Genomic DNA, 14,582 nt, shown 5'->3' with positions numbered 1-14,582 from the left:
TGCATTTGTACAAGGTGGCTGACTTTTTCTCCTTGCACACGTGGAACTCAACAAGTACAAAATGTGTCTCATTACAGACCATTACAATGTCCCTGAGGTGTGACTTTCCTTTTTAATGACACGCAGCACCCCCATTGTTAGCGCTGTCCGTCTCCTGACATCATTGGTTGGCTGGCTGTGCCTGTGCGTCCCCCCTGCCCGACACAACGCCCCCCGTTGTCTCATATATTTTGACTGCGAGGGTGTGATTGATGGGCACGAGCAGTGCATATGTTCCCCTGTCTTCACTCCCCTCCTTCCGCCTTCTTCTGACTGTGCGGCCTCATGGCCGCGGCATGCGATAAGGGATCAGCTGAGGCCGCCCAGTCTGAAGCAGGTGTAAGGACATGTGTGAGCGGGGAACATATTTACTGCACAAGGCCACGAATCCCAGCACCGCAGTGTGACTTTAGGAAAAGCCACTGTGGGTCTGGGATTTATGGCCATCGTTAACCGCACCGGCCAACATGAAATGAGGTCATGAGACGGCCTGCACTAACAGGGTATTGCCAAGGGATAACACAAGAGCGCAGTTTCCTGTACTGCAAATAACAACGGTAAGGAATCTGCGCACAGCACCTAGGTGTAAATTTGTTCACCTGTGCTGCGTCTCCTTAAAAAGACTAGTAGTCACGCCTCCACTACTGTTTGACAGTATAATGGGCTAAATAGTGTACGTGTTTAATTCAGCGTGTGCAAGGAGCAAAATTAAATAGAGCAACCTTTGACTTGTGCATCATTAATGCTGTTCAAGGTGTGGCTCTTGTACCTTGCAACACCTGAGGGGGGGTTAAAGGTAACCTTTGAAATTGGTTCAACTAGGCTTCGGCCTACACTCTGCTCCTCTACTCCTCCTGCTGACCCTGGGCTCAAACAACGCCAGTTTCTGCCCGGACATGCTAGCTGCACAGAGAAAAACACCAGCCAATGTGTTAGTGGGGTTCAGCACCGCCAGCTGTTCCCCTGCTGTGTAGTCGGCATCGTGTCCAGCACAAGCCACGCTGGCACAACTGACCAAAAGCTGCCACCAGTGCAGGCTTCGGCCTACACTTTGCTCCTCTCCTCCTCCTGCTGACCCTGGGCTCAAACAACGCCAGTTTCTGCCCGGACATGCTAGCTGCACAGAGAAAAACACCAGCCAATGTGTTAGTGGGGTTCAGCACCGCCAGCTGTTCCCCTGCTGTGTAGCTGGCAACGTGTCCTGCAAACGCCACGCAGGCACATGAACTGAAATTGAAGGGAGCCTGCCCCCCACCCCCAGGTGTTTCTATGTATAACAGCCACCTTGTACAGCAGTACTGCTGCATTTGTACAAGGTGGCTGACTTTTTGTCCTTGCCCAAGTGGAACTCAAAACGTACAAAATGTGTCTCATTGAGACCATTCCACTGTCCCTGAGGTGTGACTTTCCTTTCTAATGATACGCAGCACCCCCCTTGGTAGCGCTTCCCGTCTTCTGACATCATTGGTTGGCTTGTTGCGCCTGTGCGTCCGCCCTGCCTGAAACAATGCTCCTCATTGTCTTATTTTGACTGCGAGGGTGTGATTGATGGGCACGAGCAGTGCATATCTTCACCTGTCTTAACTCATCTCCTTCCGCCTTCTTCAGACTGTGCAGCCTCATGGCCGCTGCATGCGAGAAGGGATCAGCAGAGGCCGCCCAGTCTGAAGCAGGTGTAAGGACGTGTGTGAGCGGCCAAAATATTTACTGCTCAAGGCCACGAATCACAGCACCGCAGTGTGACTTTATGAAAAGGCACTGTGGGTCTGGGATTTATGGCCATCGTTAACCGCACCGGCCAACATGAAATGAGGTCATAAGACGGGCAGCTCTAACAGGGCATTGCCAAGGGATAACACAAGAGCGCAGACTCCTGTACAGCAAATAACAACGCTCAGGAAGCTGCGCCAAGCACCAAGGCGTTATTTGGGACACCTGTGCTGCGTCTCCTTAAAAAGCCAAGTCACGCATCCACTACAGTTTGACTGTAGAATGGGCTAAATTGTGTACGTCTTTCATTCAGCGTGTGCAAGTAGACAAATTAATAGAGCAACCTTTCACTTGTGCAGCATTAATACTGCACAAGGTGTGTCTCTTGTACTTTGTAACACCTGAGGGGGGTTAAAGGTTTCCTTTGAAATTGGTTCAAATAGGCTTCGGCCTACACTCTGCTCCTCTCCTCCTCCTCCTGCTTCAACACGGGCTCTAACATCGCTAGTTTTTGACCGCAAGTGCTAGCTGCACAGAGAAAAACACACGCCATTGTGTTAGTGGGGTTCAGCAACGCCAGCTGTTCCCCCACTGTGTAGCCGGCAAAGTGTCCTGCAAACGCAACGCAGACACAAAGCTGCTTCCAGTGCAGGCTTCGGCCTACACTCTGCTCCCCCTGCTTACCCTTAGCTCCAACACCGCTAGTTGGGGCTCTAGGAAGACAATATTTAATAGGCAACGCATCTGGGTTCCAGCACCGCCAGCTGGTTCTCGGCAGTGTTCTTGTCACAGGTACTCCCTCGTGCCAAGCCTGGTTTCAGCACCGTCAGCTGTTTCCGGGTTGTGTCAAGCTCACTGAGACGCCTATGCTTGCCCCGTCGTGGTGCGGTCGGGTTAGCCAACTCCAGGGTGCCTCCAGTTTAGGAGCTTCCTATGTGGGCTGCGTGAACTGGTAGTCAAGGCTGGTTCTGTAGTGCCAGTAGGCCCAGCTCCCCCTGTAGGACTGTTGGGGTTCGGTAACTGCGGCTGCCTCGCGGCCTAGCTGTTCTCTCCTCTCCTGTGGGCCTTGGGGTCCACCACCTGGTTCCAGCACCGTCAGCTGGTTCCAGGCCGAGCCTTTGGCTTAGGTGCCTCCTCCTGGGTATCCGAGTTCCGCCAACGTCAGGCGGTCCTTGGTAGTGCTTTTAAGCGCGGGCACCTACAGCTTAGTAACCGGGTTCCAGCACCGTCAGCTGGTCCTCGGTCGTGCCATTGGCTCTTGCACACTGGGGCAACGCATCTGGGTTCCAGCACCGCCAGCTGGTTCTCGGCAGTGTTTTTGTCACAGGTACTCCCTCGTGCCAAACCTGGTTTCAGCACCGTCAGCTGTTTCCGGGGTGTGTCAAACTCGCTGAGACGCCTATGTTTGCCCCGTCGTGTTGCAGTCGGGTTAGCCAACTCCAGGGTGCCTCCAGTTTAGGAGCTTCCTATGTGGGCTGCGTGAACTGGTAGTCAAGGCTAGTTCTGTAGTGCCAGTAGGCCCAGCTCCCCCTGTAGGACTGTTGGGGTTCGGTAACTGCGGCTGCCTCGCGGCCTAGCTGTTCTCTCCTCTCCTGTGGGCCTTCGGGTCCACCACCTGGTTCCAGCACCGTCAGCTGGTTCTCGGCAGTGTCTTTTGCTCTTGTACCTTCTGCTCCCCATCCTGGTTCCAGTACCGTCAGCTGGTTCCGGGCAGACTCCTTCTGGGTATCCAAGTTCCACCAACGTCAGGTGGTCCTTGGTAGTGCTTTCAGGCACGGGTACCTCCTGCTTAGTAACCGGGTTCCAGTAACGTCAGCTGGTCCTCGGTAGTTCCATTGGCTCTTGGACCTTCGGCTACCCATCCGGGTTCCAGTACCGTCAGCTGGTTCTCGGCAGTGTCTTTTGCTCTTGTACCTTCTGCTCCCCATCCTGGTTCCAGTAACGTCAGCTGGTTCCGGGCAGAGCCTTTGGCTTAGGTGCCTCCTTCTGGGTATCCGAGTTCCGCCAACGCCAGGCGGTCCTTGGTAGTGCTTTTTAGCACGGGTACCTCCTGCTTAGTAACCGGGTTCCAGTAACGTCAGCTGGTCCTCGGTAGTTCCATAGGCTCTTGAACCTTCGGGTAGCCATCCGAGTTCCAGTTCCATCAGCCGGTTCTTGGCATTTTCTCAGCCTTCTTGTACCTTCTGCTACATTTCCAAGTTTAAGACCCTAAAGTCGACGACCCGGAAGACCACCCCGATGACGACGACCCGGAAGACCACCCCGATGACGACGACGACGACCCGGAAGACCACCCCGATGACGACGGCGGAGACGACGACGGCGGAGACGACGACGGCTGAGACGACGACAGCGGAGATGACGACACTGGAGACGATGACCCTGGAGACGACGACATGGAAGACCGAGAAGCAGAAGAACAAGAGGCTGCAGAACAAAGAGCAGAAGAACATTAAGCATAAGACTTAATATCAGAGCAAAAGATATTATCTAAATTATATGCAGAAGAAGACTAAGCAGTGTATGGGGGTGAGTCCGTTCCTCCTCGTGGTGCCCCTGGATAAAGCCTGATGCTGCAGGCCAAACTGAACGCGGACAAATGTAACTTTTGTGACTGGCAGAACGGAAGGTGTAATCTTCCAACTTTTATAGATAACAACTACGGGAATGCCTGTCACAAATGAGAATATGATGAAGAAGTAGAATAGGAAGAATAATAACAGTGGAATAAAAAGAATATGTAGAATAGGAAGAATAATAATAGTTGAATAAAATGAATATGAAGAATGTAATAAAAAAAAAAAATAGGTAGAAGATGAAGAAGAAGATGAATAAGGTGAAGAAGAAGTTGATGTCAAAGATGCTGATGATGATGAAGATGAAAGTGTGGGAAAAGTAAAAAAAAAAAAAGAAAAAAAAGAAGGGGAAGGGCGTGGAATAGTGAAACATCAATATCTGACAAAATAAAAAAAAATTTACATACTCAATATCTTTTTCACTCCGAACGTCTTTAAAAAAAAGCAAAACATGCTATTCTATTTGATTGGGCTAAACCTCATTGCCTTTAATGTCTCCGCCACCTCCCACAATACATCCTACATTATTCTTAGTTGTTTTCCTTGATGTAGAATGAACCTACAAGGAAAGAAAGGGTTTATTTTAATTCCGATATTTTGGTCCCATTGACTTGCATTGGGATCGGGTATCGGTATCGGCGATATCCGATATTTTTTGAATATCGGCCGATCCCAACCGATACCGATACTTTCCGATATCGGAAGGTATCGCTCAACACTAATAGTGGGCATGGGATTTCACGAAATCCCATCCACTATGCTGTAACATCTGGACGCTGCAGGTTGGACACTGCACAAGTACGCAACATCCAACCCACAGCGTTTACTGATCGTCTGCACATACCCTAAAAGTTTGGGCACCACTGGTCAAAGTTAGTATTATTGTGAACAGTTCTGCAAGTTGAAGATAAAATGATATTTAAAAAGACTAAAGTTAAAGATGACACATTTTCTTTGTATTTTAGACAAAAAAATATTGTCATTTTTTCCATTTTAAAAATTACAAAAATGAACATGGGCAACGCAAAAGTTTGGGCATAACTGAAGATTTATGTGCGTAGATAGCATTAAGGTTTCAAACCTTAATTAGCTTCATAGAATTATGGATTGTTGTCTATCATCATGCAAATCATGCAAATTTCCCAGCTTTATAAAAACTCGGTTTTCTCTAACCTTGTATAAAAAAAAATCAGGCATAGATTCTTCTAAGCAGCTGCTTAGCACTCTGAAAATGAAAATGGTGGAGGTCCACAAAGCATGAGAAGGATATAAGAGGATAGAAAAACGTTTTCAAGTTGCCCTTTAATTAGTTCTAAATATAATTATTGTTAACAGGAACAGTAGAGGTCACGATAAGGTCTGGAAGAATAAGTAAATTTTCAGTAAGAGCTGTTCGTAGGATAGTTAGAGAGGCAAATCAGAACCCCCCGTTGACTGCAAAAGACCTTCAGAAAGGTTTAGCAAGACTCTGGAATTGTGATACATTGTTCAACTGTTCTGAGACCCCAGCACAAATATGGCCTTCAGTTTGTCGGCCTTGGGTTTCAACCCTTGAGTCACCATCCGTCTGTGTCACCAGACCATTTTTGGTCAACTAATTTTCCACATGTACCCCTTCACGTGACCTTTCTTTCCATAGTCGACTTTCCCGATTGACACTGTCATAAGTCCCACTTACAGTTGAGCCCACTTTCTGGTCTGAGTCTGACCCTTCGCTACTACGTCTGCTACCGGGTCTCCCACCTCGGTCACTCAGTCCTGAGCTAACAGAGGAGTCACTTCTTTGGACTCTTTTATTCTTTAGGGAATCTTTTAGTATCTCCATACCCTGGGTTGGAAAAGGTCACCATCTTATATTCGGTCTAGTCTTAGTTGCTCTATCTCCTTCAGATATGTCACCTGGTATTTAAGAAGCATTTGAATGTTCCTGAGGCTATTTACTGAGCCAATTACAACAAATGGAACCATCCCATCATCACCAGCTACCTGGGCTTCGCCAACATCTGGAATCCTCACTCTTGCCACACCGGATCTATTCACCAGGTCCTGCATCACTTTTCCAAAGCTACCAATGACTTTCCCCACCAGATTTCTGGGTACTCGAATGACGTCTTCCACAAGGCCTAATCGACTTTGCGCTTTCCTGGCATGCTCCAAATGTCGAGCTGCTTCCTTGTTCCTCAACAGAATCATCTGTTTCGTGTAGGTGCATATCCTTCAGGATAGCCACCCGCTTTACTGTGACTTCTTTAGTGGACAGTATCACCAACTGTTTAGTCTCTGGTGCCCAGTTCACACTATGCGCTTCGACCCCCTTCTTAAAGGCCTCATGCACACCTTCACCGGTGCAGCCTTCTTGCACATCTTTGGGTACATCTATCACACACTTGAAGAGCGAGGTCTCACTTTCTTCATGGACGGACGACTCCCGTTTTGCCATGGACTTTTCCATTAAGACATCTTCCATGGTGACTGTCTTGTTCTGCTTTTAGTGCTAATTCTTCCTCCACTTTACACTCTTCCAGACCCCTAGCCAGGCTAGGCATTGGCAGCTTCACCTAGTTACCACTTTGGCACTGGCACGGTAAGTCTGCAACCACCAACTCTTTCTCTTGTAGAGGGCCTCTTAGTGCTTGTCTGAGCACTTCCATATCTTTCTTTAGGGCCTTAGTCACAGTTTGCCACGTTGACAGGTGAGCTTTTAGCTCAGACACCTCTTTCTCCAAGGTACCCACTCGGCACTCAGCAGCTGTGACACTGTAAGAATCTGGCTGCACTCGGATGTCACCCGAGTGCAGTCCTATAGAGCATGTAGATTCAAACAGTGAAAAACGGAGAGTGGACCCACTGGACCGTGATGACGAACCCCTCTCGGACGAGCTGACCAGGTGGGCCGCCCCCTATACAGGGAGAGTTAGGGGCAGGCCCGTGAGGGACTATCGCCACGGAAGCTGGAGGGTCGACTGAGATCAGATGGTTACACAGCAGGCACAAAGGGAAAGAGGGAACAGAAAGGAACTACTGAGACAAGGGAGAAGATGGGAACGCTACGGAGGCACGGAGGCTGGCAGGACAATATGGAGACACTGAGGCTGACGGGAGCAAGGAAAAGATATAGGAGCAGGGCAGGTACCGCAGAGGAACAGGAACTGAAGGAACAAGGCAGGAACACAGGAAACAGGCAGGCACTGCAGAGGGCGGGGGAGACCCAAAGTCAGAGAGCTAGGAACGCACAGAGACCACAGGTGACCAGAAGCACTTGTAAACACAAATGAACATCAGGCACAGAGAAGCAGCAGGAAGCAGTTTACATAGCAGCATGGGAGCTACTTCCGGGTTACAGTCCTCCAGGATGACGGAGAGGACAGGAAAGAGCGCCAACAGAGGAATCAGATGTGCGCACGCGCAGAGCTGAATGCGACGCGCGCTCTCACCCGGCGAGCTGCAGTGGGGAGTGGCGGCGGCAGCAACGGCATGACAGTACCCCCATCTTTACGCCCCTCCTTTTTAAGACTAGAAAGAAACCGGGACAAAATACGAGGAGCCCGAATGTTCTCTCGAGGCTCACAGTACCTCTCCTCAGGGCCAAAACCCTTCCAGTCAACCAAAAACAAAGTTCTCCCTCTAAGTTTTTTCATGGCTAAAATGTCCCTAACTTCAAAGACATCATCCTCGGAAACAGGCGAAGGAGAACAAAGGTTAGAAGAAGAATGAAACTGATTAAAAACTACAGGTTTAAGGAGAGACACATGAAAAGAATTAGAAATACGCAGAGAGGCAGGCAACTTAAGTTTGTAAGAAACGTCATTAATACGAGACAAAACTTCGAATGGACCGATATAGCGAGGACCCAGCTTATGTGAAGGGATTTTGAGACGGATAAATTTAGAAGAAACCCAAACCTTGTCCCCAGGATGGAATATAGGAGAATCAAGACGTCTTTTGTCCGCATGTCTCTTCATCCTAACTTGAGCCAACTCATGGGCGGACTTGGTCTCCTGCCAGACCCTGGAGAACTCTCTAGACAGAAGATCAGCCGCTGGTACAGTAGAGATAGGAGGAACCAGAAGAGGAAGACCAGGATGTTGACCGTAGATTATAAAAAATGGAGATTTGTTAGTGGCTTCGCTGGGATGGTTATTGTAAGAAAACTCAGCCCATGGCAGTAAGTCAGACCAATCATTCTGATGAGAATTGGAAAAATGACGGAGATAAGTTACCAAGGTCTGATTAGTACGTTCCACCTGGCCATTGGACTGTGGATGGTAGGCCGAAGTAAAATCAAGCGAAATGTTCATAGATTTGCAGAGAGATCTCCAGAAGCGGGCGGTGAATTGAACACCTCGGTCAGAAACAATATGTAAAGGAAGACCATGAAGACGAAAAATATGGTGAACAAAAATCTTTGCCAATTCGGGAGCAGAAGGTAAACCTGGGAGAGCGATGAAATGAGCCATCTTGGAGAAACGGTCCATGACCACGAAGATGACGGTGGAACCAGAAGAATGAGGCAGATCAGTGATGAAATCCATAGATAAATGTTGCCACAGAGTGGAAGGTACTGACAAAGGATGTAAAAGCCCAGAAGGTAGTTGCCTGGGAATCTTATTCTTGGCACAGGAAGAACAAGAGGCGACAAAACTTTGGACATCCTTAGACAACGTTGGCCACCAGTAAAAACGAGAGATCAAACAAAAGTTTTTTTTTAAACCAACATGTCCAGCCAGTTTGGAGGCGTGACCCCAAAGTAAGACAAGTCTCCTGTTCCCTTCAGCGACAAAGGTCTTACCCGCAGGCAACGAAGTGAGAGAGACTGGAGCAACTGTGATGACTCTGGCAGGATCAATGATGTGTGCAGGCTCGTCCTCCAAATCCACCACCTGGAATGACCTAGACAGAGCGTCGGCTTTGGAGTTTTTATTTCCTGGCAAGAAACGAAGTTCGAAGTCAAACCTGGCGAAAAACAAGGCCCACCTGGCCTGCCGAGGTTTAAGTCTTTGCGCAGAACGAATATACGCCAGATTCTTGTGATCGCTGTAGATTATAAAACGATGTAAAGCCCCTTCTAAGAGGTACCGCCACTCCTCTAATGCCAACCTGATTGCCAAAAGTTCTTTATCACCGATGGAATAATTTTTTTCTGAGGAGGAGAAGATCTTTGAGAAAAAACCACAGGGCACAAGACGACCAGAAGAGGATTTCTGCGAGAGCACAGCTCCAGCTCCAATTGCAGAAGCATCTACTTCAAGGATGAAGGGTTTATTGGCCACTGGACGATGAAGAATAGGAGCTGAGGCAAAGGCTTGCTTGATGGACCGGAAAGCCTCTTCGGCCTCAGACGACCACAGATGAGGATTGGCACCCTTCCGAATCACGGAGGAGATTGGAGCTGAAAGAGAGGAAAAGTGAGGTATAAACTGCCGATAGTAGTTAGCAAATCCAAGAAATCGCTGAATTGCTTTCACTCCAAGAGGACGCGGCCAGTTGAGCACGGCAGAAACTTTTCCCGGATCCATACACAAACCAGTGTCGGAAATGATGAAACCCAAGAAGGGTAGAGATGACTGTTCGAAGACACATTTTTCCAGTTTTGCGTACAGCCGATTCTCTCTCAAACGCTGAAGTGCTTGCCGTACATCTCTTCTGTGAGTAAACAGATCTGGAGAGAACACAAGGATATCGTCCAAGTACACTACAACACAGGTGTAAAGTAGATCCCGAAAAACATCATTTACGAACTCCTGGAAGACTGCGGGTGCATTGCATAAACCGAATGGCATAACCAAATTGTTATGATTAGGTAATTCAGTACCAAAATGGACATGGAGGTCAGAGCACATACAGTGATCTGACAATAACCCAAAAACATAGAACGAGCTCTGAGACGTGGGAACTCTGTTGACCGCAATCCCTGATCCTCTCCAACAAACACTAGAGGCACCCGTGGATTGCGCCTAACGCTCCCTATGCAACTCGGCACAGCCTGAGAAACTAGCTAGCCTGAAGATAGAAAATAAGCCTACCTTGCCTCAGAGAAATACCCCAAAGGAAAAGGCAGCCTCCCACATATAATGACTGTGAGTAAAGATGAAAAGACAAACGTAGAGATGAAATAGATTTAGCAAAGTGAGGCCCGACTTAATGAACAGAGCGAGGATAGGAAAGGTAACTTTGCGGTCAACACAAAACCCTAAAAACCACGCAAAGGGGCAAAAAGACCCTCCGTACTGAACTAACGGCACGGAGGTACACCCTCTGCGTCCCAGAGCTTCCAGCAAACAAATAGATAAGCTGGACAGAAGAAAAGCAAACAAAATAGCAAAGGAAAACTTAGCTATGCAGAGCAGCAGGCCACAGGAACGATCCAGGAGGAAAACAAGTCCAATACTGGAACATTGACAGGAAGCCAGGATCAAAGCACTAGGTGGAGTTAAGTAGAGCAGCACCTAACGACCTCACCACATCACCTGAGGGAGGAAACTCAGAAGCCGCAGTACCACTTCCCTCCACCAACGGAAGCTCACAGAGAGAATCAGCCGAAGTACCACTTGTGACCACAGGAGGGAACTCTGCCACAGAATTCACAACAGTACCCCAACCTTGAGGAGGGGTCACCGAACCCTCACCAGAGCCCCCAGGCCGACCAGGATGAGCCACATGAAAGGCACGAACAAGATCGGGAGCATGGACATCAGAGGCAAAGACCCAGGAATTATCTTCCTGAGCATAACCCTTCCACTTAACCAGATACTGGAGTTTCCGTCTTGAAACACGAGAATCCAAAATCTTCTCCACAATATACTCCAACTCCCCCTCCACCAAAACCGGGGCAGGAGGGTCAACAGATGGAACCATAGGTGCCACATATCTCCGCAACAATGACCTATGGAATACGTTATGTATGGAAAAAGAATCTGGAAGGGTCAGACGAAAAGACACAGGATTAAGAACCTCAGAAATCCTATACGGACCAATGAAACGAGGTTTAAACTTAGGAGAGGAAACCTTCATAGGAATATGATGAGAAGATAACCAAACCAGATCCCCAACACGAAGTCGGGGACCCACACAGCGTCTGCGATTAGCAAAACGTTGAGCCTTCTCCTGGGACAAGGTCAAATTGTCCACTACCTGAGTCCAAATCTGCTGCAACCTGTCCACCACAGTATCCACACCAGGACAGTCCGAAGACTCAACCTGTCCTGACGAGAAACAAGGATGGAACCCAGAGTTGCAGAAAAATGGCGAAACCAAGGTAGCCGAGCTGGCCCGATTATTAAGGGCGAACTCAGCCAAAGGCAAAAAGGACACCCAATCATCCTGATCAGCAGAAACAAAACATCTCAGATATGTTTCCAAGGTCTGATTGGTTCGTTCGGTCTGGCCATTAGTCTGAGGATGGAAAGCCGAGGAAAAAGACAAGTCAATGCCCATCCTACCACAAAAAGCTCGTCAAAACCTCGAAACAAACTGGGAACCTCTGTCAGAAACGATATTCTCTGGAATGCCATGTAAACGAACCACATGCTGGAAGAACAATGGCACCAAATCAGAGGAGGAAGGCAATTTAGACAAGGGTACCAAATGGACCATCTTAGAAAAGCGATCACAGACCACCCAAATGACTGACATCTTTTGAGAAACGGGAAGATCTGAAATAAAATCCATAGAGATATGTGTCCAAGGCCTCTTCGGGACTGGCAAGGGCAAAAGCAACCCACTGGCACGAGAACAGCAGGGCTTAGCTCGAGCACAAATCCCACAGGACTGCACAAAAGTACGCACATCCCGCGACAGAGATGGCCACCAAAAGGATCTAGCCACTAACTCTCTGGTACCAAAGATTCCAGGATGACCAGCCAAGACCGAACAATGAACCTCAGAGATAACTTTATTCGTCCACCTATCAGGGACAAACAGTTTCTCCTCTGGACAACGATCAGGTTTATTAGCCTGAAATTTTTGCAGCACTCGCCGCAAATCAGGGGAGATGGCAGACACAATTACTCCTTCCTTGAGGATACCCGCCGGCTCAGACAAACCCGGAGAGTCGGGCACAAAACTCCTAGACAGAGCATCCGCCTTCACATTTTTAGAGCCCGGAAGGTACGAAATCACAAAGTCAAAACGGGCAAAAAACAGCGACCAACGAGCCTGTCTAGGATTCAACCGCTTGGCAGACTCGAGATAAGTCAAGTTCTTATGATCAGTCAATACCACCACGCGATGCTTAGCTCCTTCAAGCCAATGACGCCATTCCTCGAATGCCCACTTCATGGCCAGCAACTCTCGGTTGCCCACATCATAATTTTGCTCAGCAGGCGAAAACTTCCTGGAAAAGAAGGCGCACGGTTTCATCACTGAGCAATCAGAACCTCTCTGCGACAAAACAGCCCCTGCTCCAATCTCAGAAGCATCAACCTCGACCTAGAACGGAAGCGAAACATCTGGTTGACACAACACAGGGGCAGAAGAAAAACGACGCTTCAACTCTTGAAAAGCTTCCACAGCAGCAGAAGACCAATTGACCACATCAGCACCCTTCTTGGTCAAATCGGTCAATGGTTTAGCAATACTAGAAAAATTGCAGATGAAGCGACGATAAAAATTAGCAAAGCCCAGGAACTTTTGCAGACTTTTCAGAGATGTCGGCTGAGTCCAATCATGGATGGCTTGGACCTTAACAGGATCCATCTCGACAGTAGAAGGGGAAAAGATGAACCCCAAAAATGACACCTTCTGCACACCAAAGAGACACTTTGATCCCTTCACAAACAAAGGATTAGCACGCAGGACCTGAAACACCGTTCTGACCTGCTTCATATGAGACTCCCAATCATCCGAGAAGATCAAAATGTCATCCAAGTACACAATCAGGAATTTATCCAGGTACGCTCGGAAGATGTCATGCATAAAGGACTGAAACACTGATGGAGCATTGGCAAGTCCGAATGGCATTACTAGATACTCAAAATGACCCTCGGGCGTATTAAATGCAGTTTTCCATTCATCGCCTCGCTTAATTCACACAAGATTATACGCACCACGAAGATCTATCTTGGTGAACCAACTAGCCCCCTTAATCCGAGCAAACAAATCAGATAACAACGGCAAGGGGTACTGAAATTTAACCGTGATCTTATTTAGAAGGCGGTAATCTATACAAGGTCTCAGCGAACCATCCTTCTTGGCTACAAAAAAGAACCCTGCTCCTAATGGCGACGATGACGGGCGAATATGCCCCTTCTCCAGGGACTCCTTCACATAACTGCGCATAGCGGCGTGCTCAGGCACAGATAAATTAAACAATCGGCCTTTTGGGAACTTACTACCAGGAATCAAATTGATAGCACAATCACAATCCCTATGCGGAGGTAGGGCATCGGACTTGGGCTCATCAAATACATCCCGGTAATCAGACAAGAACTCTGGAACCTCAGAAGGGGTGGATGACGAAATTGACAGAAATGGAACATCACCATGTACCCCCTGACAACCCCAGCTGGACACCGACATGGATTTCCAATCTAATACTGGATTATGGACTTGTAGCCATGGCAACCCCAACACGACCACATCATGCAGATTATGCAACACCAGAAAGCGAATAACCTCCTGATGTGCAGGAGCCATGCACATGGTCAGCTGGGTCCAGTACTGAGGCTTATTCTTGGCCAAAGGCGTAGCATCAATTCCTCTCAATGGAATAGGACACTCCAAGGGCTCCAAGAAAAACCCACAACGCTTAGCATACTCCAAGTCCATCAAATTCAGGGCAGCGCCTGAATCCACAAATGCCATGACAGAATACGATGACAAAGAGCAGATCAAGGTAACGGACAGAAGAAATTTTGACTGTACTGTGTCAATGGTGGCAAACCTAGCGAACCGCTTAGTGCGCTTAGGACAATCAGAGATAGCATGAGTGGAATCACCACAGTAGAAACACAGCCCATTCAGACGTCTGTGTTCTTGCCGTTCAACTCTGGTCAAAGTCCTATCGCACTGCATAGGCTCAGGTTTAAGCTCAGGTAATACCGCCAAATGGTGCACAGATTTACGCTCACGCAAGCGTCGACCAATCTGAATGGCCAAAGACATAGACTCATTCAAACCAGCAGGCATAGGAAATCCCACCATGACATCCTTAAGGGCTTCAGAGAGACCCTTTCTGAACATAGCTGCCAGCGCAGATTCATTCCATAGAGTGAGCACGGACCACTTTCTAAATTTCTGACAATATAACTCTATCTCATC

This window comes from Ranitomeya imitator, chromosome 7, assembly GCF_032444005.1.
Source record: "Ranitomeya imitator isolate aRanImi1 chromosome 7, aRanImi1.pri, whole genome shotgun sequence".
Taxonomy (NCBI): Eukaryota; Metazoa; Chordata; class Amphibia; order Anura; family Dendrobatidae; genus Ranitomeya; species Ranitomeya imitator.
This window is presented reverse-complemented; position numbering follows the sequence as displayed.